At 47.6% G+C, this 8,054-nt stretch overlaps 1 pseudogene; it reads left to right on the forward strand.

Annotated features, from left to right (window-relative positions):
- Window positions 1-285: 285 nt before the first annotated feature.
- LOC122036444 lies at window positions 286-3,053 on the forward strand (annotated as a pseudogene).
- Window positions 3,054-8,054: the final 5,001 nt, after the last annotated feature.

Raw genomic sequence — 8,054 nt, forward strand, 5'->3', positions numbered from 1 at the left:
GCCACAAGGAACCGCGCGCTCAACAAGTGCCACGTGGACTCGCTGCGCATCCTATAAAGAGCGACTGAGAACTGAGAAGAAAGGCCACTCCCACTCCCCACGCTCAAATTAAGCTCGATTCCGGAGAGGTTTACAGATTAATTTCGATCTCTTACTGCATTCTTTTCTTCTTTTTTTTTTCCGATCGTGATTTGTTTCAATTAATTCCGGTTGTGATATGTCTCATGATTCTACATGTATTTTGATCGCTACTGCATGCATGCAGAGGTTAATTACTGCACGTCCATGGCGGCAGCAATGGCGTTCCCCCTCACCTTCCAAGGATGCAGATCTCAGACCGCCATGGATTCTCTTCAGATGAGGTCCATCAACGGCAGGCCACTCGCGCCGCCCTCGTGGCAGCCCAAGAGGGGGCCTCCGGCCACCAAGTCCGGCCCAAGCTCCGTCGTCGTCTGCGGGAAGGGGATGAACATCGTCTTCGTCGGAGCAGAGATGGCTCCCTGGAGCAAAACCGGCGGCCTCGGAGACGTCCTCGGCGGCCTTCCTCCGGCCATGGCTGTAACAATCCGATTCACCACCTGAATAAGAAAAAAAGGCTACCGATCTTTGCATCTCTTCTGAGTCCTCTGTTCTTCCTCATCTTTGTTCAGGCAAACGGGCACAGAGTCATGACCATTGCTCCTCGATACGATCAGTACTATGATTCCTGGGACACAAGCGTGCTGGTCGATGTAAAAGTCGGTAATCGAATCGAAAGAGTTCGATACTTCCATTGCTACAAAAGGGGAGTCGACAGGGTGTTTGTCGATCACCCTCTGTTCCTCGCAAAGGTTCTTCATCTTCCTTGCTCTGTTTGATCTCCAATTGCCTGATCAATCACACTTCTGATCATTCTTTGTATATATTGCTCAAGGTCTGGGGCCAAACCGGCGGCAAGCTATACGGCCCTACGGCCGGAACCGACTTTGAAGACAACCAGCAAAGATTCAGCCTTTTCTGTCAGGTCGGGCAATCGAATTCGAGAAGCTAAAAATTTGCAACTTGTTCTTCAAAGGATCAGGATCACTTTGTTAATTTCTGACAATTGCCATGGATGAGTTTTTTCAGGCAGCTTTGTTGGCTCCAAAGGTCCTTCATCTCAATAACAGCAAGTACTACTCTGGGCCTTACGGTATGCGGTTCGGTTCGATCGTATCGTGATTTTTTTTTTTAAATTTTCCTCCCGCCAATACTCACTGCTTCCTTTTCCCGGTCCTTCGCGAATAGGGGAGGATGTCATTTTCGTCGCAAACGATTGGCACACCGGTCCTCTTCCTTGCTACTTGAAGAGCATGTACCAATCACAAGGGATCTACATGAATGCTAAGGTAAAGAGTTAAAGAGTTTAGTTTGGCTTGAAATTTGTTGTTGTTGTTGTTGTTGTTGTTAGTTAGTTGATGATTGAGATTGATTTTCTACTTCGATTTCCAGGTTGCTTTCTGCATTCATAACATCGTCTACCAGGGTCGATTCGCTTTCTCAGACTATGAAATCCTCAATCTGCCCGAGAGATTTAAGTCCTCTTTCGAATTCACCGATGGGTATGTAAGCCGCCGTGTAATCTCATTTCGATATCGGGTGTTCTTCGATGGAGACTCGAACGGTGTTTGGAAATGTTTCAGGCATAAGAACCCGGTGAAAGGTAGGAAGATCAATTGGATGAAGGCTGGGATCATAGAATGTGACAAAGCAGTCACTGTGAGTCCCTACTACGCGCAAGAACTCGTTTCAGGAGAAGAGCGAGGAGTCGAATTGAACAACATTCTTCGCGCCAAAGGCATCGGCGGAATCACGAACGGGATGGACATCAACGAGTGGAATCCGTCGACCGACAAATACATCACCGCAAAATTCGATGCCACCACCGTGAGAGGACTCTCCGAAACCAATATGTGTTTCTTCACCCCAAAGACCACACAAACTCACTCACCCAAACTTCATTTCAGGCAATGCGAGCAAAGCCAGTGAACAAGGAAGCTTTACAAGCCGAAGTAGGATTGCCGGTCGACCGAAACATCCCTCTCATCGCCTTCTGCGGGAGATTAGAAGAGCAGAAAGGATCAGATATCTTCGCGGCGGCTATTCCCGAATTCATCAATGAGAATGTCCAAGTGATAGTGCTTGTAAGATGCATCAAACCCCCCAAACTCAGCTGAATTCTTTTCGAAATTCATCTGCGAGAGTTGTTCCTAATTCGGCTAACTTTTACAGGGAACCGGCAAGGGGAAGATGGAGAGGGAGCTCGCCCAACTCGAAGCCAAGTACCCGAACAAAGTGAGAGCTCATATGAAGTTCAATGTTCCTTTGGCACATCTGATCATGGCAGGAGCCGATCTTCTTGCTATCACAAGCAGATTTGAGCCTTGTGGCCTCATTCAATTCCAAGGCATGAGATATGGAGTTGTATGTCTCTCCTCTTTTTCTCGATTTCCTTCCTTCGGTTTCGATCATCTTCTATCGATCTAAAATTTCGATACGATGCAGCCATCGATATGTGCCTCTACCGGTGGACTTGTCGACACGGTGAGAGATGGAATCACCGGGTTTCATATGGGTGTCTTCAGTGCCAATGTAACCAACCATCTATTTGAATGCTTTCCTTTTTTCTACATGAGTTCACATCGTCTAACGGAGCATTTTTGGTACGTCTTCTAGTGTGATTATGTCGATAAAGATGATGTTTGAAGGGTCGTGGAAGCCGTGAGGAGGGCCCTTGCCGTCTACCAAACGCCTATGTTCGCGCGAATGATAACGAATTGCATGAACCAAGATCTTTCCTGGAAGGTGAGGAACCTAACACTACTAACAGAGGAAGTTTGGTGGTATATGTATGATCGGTGCGACGTTAATTGTCGATCGGCTGATTGTTTCAGGGGCCGGCGAAGAGGTGGGAGGAGTTCCTGCTCGGCTTGGGGGCAAGTGGAAGTGAGCAAGGATTCGACGGGGAGGAAATTGCTCCTCTCGCAAAGGAAAATGTGGCTGCTCCTACTCCTCGAGAGCTGATTCGAGTCTAGTTCGAATTGGGCTCGATGTGGCATGTGATGTGTGAGATATAAAACACTACTTGCTCAGAGTTTGTGTGCTACTACTGCTTGTGGTTACAACTACATTGCTGAATAAAGAGCTATGAATGATGTTGTATCGAGTTTGTTTTGCTGATACGAAAGAATTGACACAAAAAGGTGCTAACCCTAAACCCTACACAACTTGGTCTACGAAACCACAACAGTTACAACTATCCGAACTAGATATATAGGCGACAAGCAACCCCACCCGATTTACACCTGTAATTATTTAATAACTTGATCAAAAATTAAAAGAGGGTCTGCTAAATGTTAAAGTAAATAATTTCTTTTTAGTTCAACTTGATGAAAAATATTGCTTATATAAAGAATTTTTAAAAAACTTATTCTTTTTATTTTTATCTCCTGATAAGAAATAATATTGAGAGCCTCCACTCGTGTCCTAGCTCGTCTAGATTCGCTTCAATTGCTTGTCTTTTACCCTCAGCTCCACTTAAATTAGCTTCAGCTATTTCAAGAGCTTGTTGAGTTTCTTACGGATCAATGTTAGTACTTATTTCCGCATCATTTTCTAAAATAGTGATTTCATTATTACCTATTCTAGTAAAACCACCCATCAGAGCCACCGTTAATCATTGGTCGTTGTTAAGGCGTATTCTCAAAAGACCTATATCTACCATCGTTGCAATAGGGGCATGGTTTGGTAATACGCCAATTTGACCACTATTAATAGATAAAATGATTTATTTCACTTATAAATCTCAAATAATTCAATTAGGAGTCTGTACACAAAGATCTATAAAATTGCATTTGCATGGTTGATTTAGGAATAATCTTCTTATTATCTTATGAATCTTTTGCATTTTCAATTGATTCATAAATGATCCTGTCCAAAAAGCATGAGGATGGTTGCCGGGGATGTGGCCGCTAGGTTGACGGCGTGTAGACTGCTCTTTTGCTCTGTACCACAACAAACGTCAGTGTCGAACTGGGGAAGGGGTCCCCAGCGGTGGCCCTCCGGCGCTCAAGTCAATGACCGGAAAAATGGAAGGAGGTGAGGGAACAGTGAAACACAAGCGTGAATAGTGAATTTTGCGTACCTTCGTCGATGCTTGGCCCCCCCCCCCCCCCCCCCTCCCCCTTTATATAGAGCTCATGTAGTTTGCGAGCTCACTTCCTAAGATAAGCACACTTTCCCAAGTTTCCTATGAAAAGACCAAACAGTCAAGTGTTCCTGACACCATATCTTAACAGGGCGCGCATATCCTCTGACATGACACTGGAAGCTTCCACCGCACGATCTGTCTATCTACCTTGCTGGTGTCAGCGACACTAACTCCCAAAATGATATGGGAGTGCTCTCCTACTCGGTCGAGCGGGGTAGCCGCTCGGCGGAGCTTAAGACACCCTGTAGTCGTCCTGTCAATATCCAGCAAGCGGCCGAGCGGGGGGAGTTGCTCGGTACAATGTAGTTCCATTTCAGGAGAATCTGCAACTCGCCAAGTGGGGGTAGTTGCTCGGTCGGGCATCGCTCGAGTTTCCATGGAGAGTCTGTTGTTAGTTCGTTCGGCTATTGTGGGCGGGCTCCTTGGCCACTTGAGCTGATCGTTCGGCTACAACGACCGACTCTTTGACTTTGACCTCGACATTGGTGATTGTCGTCATCTTTGACCCGAATTGCATGGGCCCCTCCCATACCATCGCATCACAAGCCTCTCTCTTAAGTCTAGTCGAAGAAGGCTGAAATCTGACTGACTGGATAAGTAATGCGTGAGGTGGCCTCATGCTGATCGGACATCATTTGGCTGCCGTTCAGACCACTATTATCTTACCCTTCTTTTGTTGCCTGTCCATCATGTCAATCAGCGTCTTACATCGGAAGCTGATCGAGAGGCCTGACGAGTATACTTGTACAAAATTCTGCGCAGGGCTTTGTGGCTGAGCGCCCGTTGATAAGAGCTGACGTCACCTTCGTTTACTGGGAATTTACGCAAATCTTCCGTCAAGATGGTCAATTTTGCCGCCCATATCCCTTAATTACGCCTCATTAATTTTTCCTATGATGTGCTGCCACGTGTCTTATTCCTACTGCCGCACGCTTAACGTGACAGACGGATATCCGCTGGTGATGTGACAGATGTCTTTTCAAATTTTACGTTCGGATCACTCTCTCACTCTTTATGCCCTCGATCGGACGGCTGGCAGTGGTCGCGCGGTGGGCCTTATAAGCCCCTTCCTTGCCGCTTTCTTCCCTTCACGCTTTCTCCTCCCCTGTGCGACTATGTAGCTTCCATCTTCTCCGATGACTTCGTCGGCAATCTCTTCGGTGACTTCTCTCCGTAAGCTTTATCACCTCTTCTCTTATTTCATCATTTCCGATGGCTAGCTCTTCTCAGCCTCCTATTTTTGTCCCAGGGGTCTGGTATACCTCGACCGAATTGAAATTTCCTAGGGATGAGCTAGAAAATCTAAGATCTTTTTACCATTTCCCTTTTGATCTTCAAATCGCTGCTCCTTCCGCTTTTGATCGACCCTACGGACCCCCTGAGGGTTTCGTGACTTTCTTTAGGGACCAGTTTCACGTCGACCTTCATTTTCCCGTTCACCCCTTTATTTCTTCTGTTTGTAAGTACTTCCGCATTTCCCTTAATCAGTTGGTGGCGAACTCCTTTCGGTTGTTGTGCGGGGTTGTTGCGTTGTTCAGCCTGCACGACATCCCTTTGACACCCTAGGTCTCCCATTATTTCTATTAACCTAGATTGTCTGACTCGGGGACTTTTTTCTTTCAAGCCCGAGTGGGCTCCGTCTATTTGAAAAAATGCCGACCTACAACAAGCATTGGAAGGAGCATTACTTCTTTATTCGCTTCCCCGTATGGCCCAAGTTCTAGACCCGTTGGCAAACGGAGTTGATGGCTCCTCCGGAGTTGACTAAGTACCGCAACCGTTCGGACTACCTCGAAGTAGCTTCCCTCCTGGTCGATCAGAAATACGACATCCACAAGCTATTGCTTGAGGGGGTGTTGTACATCTTTGGGCTGAGTCGATCCGCTCGTGGCTGTCGTCCGGTCTAGGTATGCCCTTTCCTCTCCTTGTCTTTGAATCTAATTGATTTTTTTTATTTCATAGCATGAGTCATGTTGAAGGCACGTCTGGCCGGCAAGAGCAATCTCTCGGATTCGCAGATCAACAACACTGTCGACGAGGAGCTGGCGAGCCGCGGTCGACACCAGGTCGGCCCTGCGGACGAGACGCCGATTAGCGCAGAAGGGACTCACGAGCAATTAATTGAAGAGGGGGCGAACCAGAACTTGGCGTCCGAGGATTTGGCCACTTCTGCGAACCCAACTGCCGAATGGCAGTTCGTGACGCCGGTCTTACCGCTTTCGGACTCGGCGGGATCTGGGGAGCCACTGAGACACCGCAAGAGGCGACGAGAGGATGACTCCTCTTACTCGGTGACCTCCGTCGTTCGAGCTCCCATCGCCAGTCCGCTGGCATCTGCTGAGCGGATAGAGATGGTTCCACCTGCTGATCATGGACTCATGGCTCTCCAACCATCGATGCCCTCCGAACGGACACCGTCGTTATCCGAGCTGCCAGCGTGGACTATTTGTGCACCCCCGATTGTCTTCGCACCTGCAGTCTCACCGAGGGTTCAACTTTCCTCCATCCGGCTGGCAGACAAACCTGTAGACAAGTCGGGGGGCAAGGTGATTTTCGAGCCTTCAGGTTTAAGCAGCCGGAGGCACAAACCACGACCATTCACCTGATGGTGCGGGAAGCATCAGACGATCAAACTTCTATTTTGATAATGGAAAAGGGATCAAAGTTAAGGTTAATTGTTATCTAACAAGCTTGAATGAGCTTGCAGGAAAAGTCCTAAGTATTCTTAGGCAAAAGACCTAGTTGCAGTTAGGTAGGTGGAAAACCCTAGGGGTGGTAACCCTAGGTCCTAGGAGGCGGTAACCCTAGGCGGAAAGTCTTGATGGGTCGAGTGCTTTGAGCAAAAACCCTAGAGTCAGGGACTCTAGGTGAAAGTCCTGGTGGTCGCGAACCAGGTGTAAGACTGAATGGGTCGTGGAGCGAGCATTCGGCAGAAAGTCCTGAAGCCTTGGGTGCTGAGCAAAAGTCCAGTTGGTTTGGAGGATCGGTCTGGCAACAGGTAAACTCTCCTGAGAGGAGTAGATGAGGACGCGTTCCCTGGTGAGGGAACAGTAGGCGTCGGTTCGACCTAGGGTTTCTGGAGGAAATCAAAATTCAGAACCGGACAGTCCGGAGGTTGTCAAAAACTGTTTTACTTAATAAATTACTGTTTATTCTAACTCTGTTGTAGGGTTAAGATTCGACCTTTATCGGTCAACCGAACAACAGGATCGATCGACCGAATCTTAGTACAGCAGGATCAGATTTCCAGAGATCAAGTCGGGTTCGATTGAGGGATCGGTCGACCGAACCTTGGGATAAGTCGACCGAACCGTGGATAAGAGGTGACGTGGTTGAGCTAAGTTGATCAGACCAGATGAGCTGGGAATCGGTGGATGGAACGACGGGATCGGTCGACCGAACGAAGAAAGTCTATCTTGCAGGATCGAAAAGAATTTAGATATCTCCACAATGACATGATATTGTCCACTTTGGGCCTAGGCCCTCATGCCTTTTCTCTTGGGCTCTCCCCAAAATGCCTCATAGCAATGGAGATATCTTTCTCTTTATAAACTCATGATCTTTCCCATGTGTTTTCAATGTAGAACTATGTTTACAACCTTACAACCCCAACAATCCCCCCTCAAACAAATGACCACAGGCTTCCCATGTCCGATCCTCGACCCACCAGGTCTTCCTGCCCCTCGGTCCACCCGACCTACTAGGACTTCCTTTCCTAGTCGCAACTAGGACTTCTTGCCTGGTTCTGGTCCTCTTGATCCAAACATAGGAGCCCAAACTTTCTTTATTCGAGGTCAATATTGTACCCACATAGCACAATCAGACC

This window comes from Zingiber officinale, unplaced genomic scaffold (genome assembly GCF_018446385.1).
Source record: "Zingiber officinale cultivar Zhangliang unplaced genomic scaffold, Zo_v1.1 ctg164, whole genome shotgun sequence".
Taxonomy (NCBI): Eukaryota; Viridiplantae; Streptophyta; class Magnoliopsida; order Zingiberales; family Zingiberaceae; genus Zingiber; species Zingiber officinale.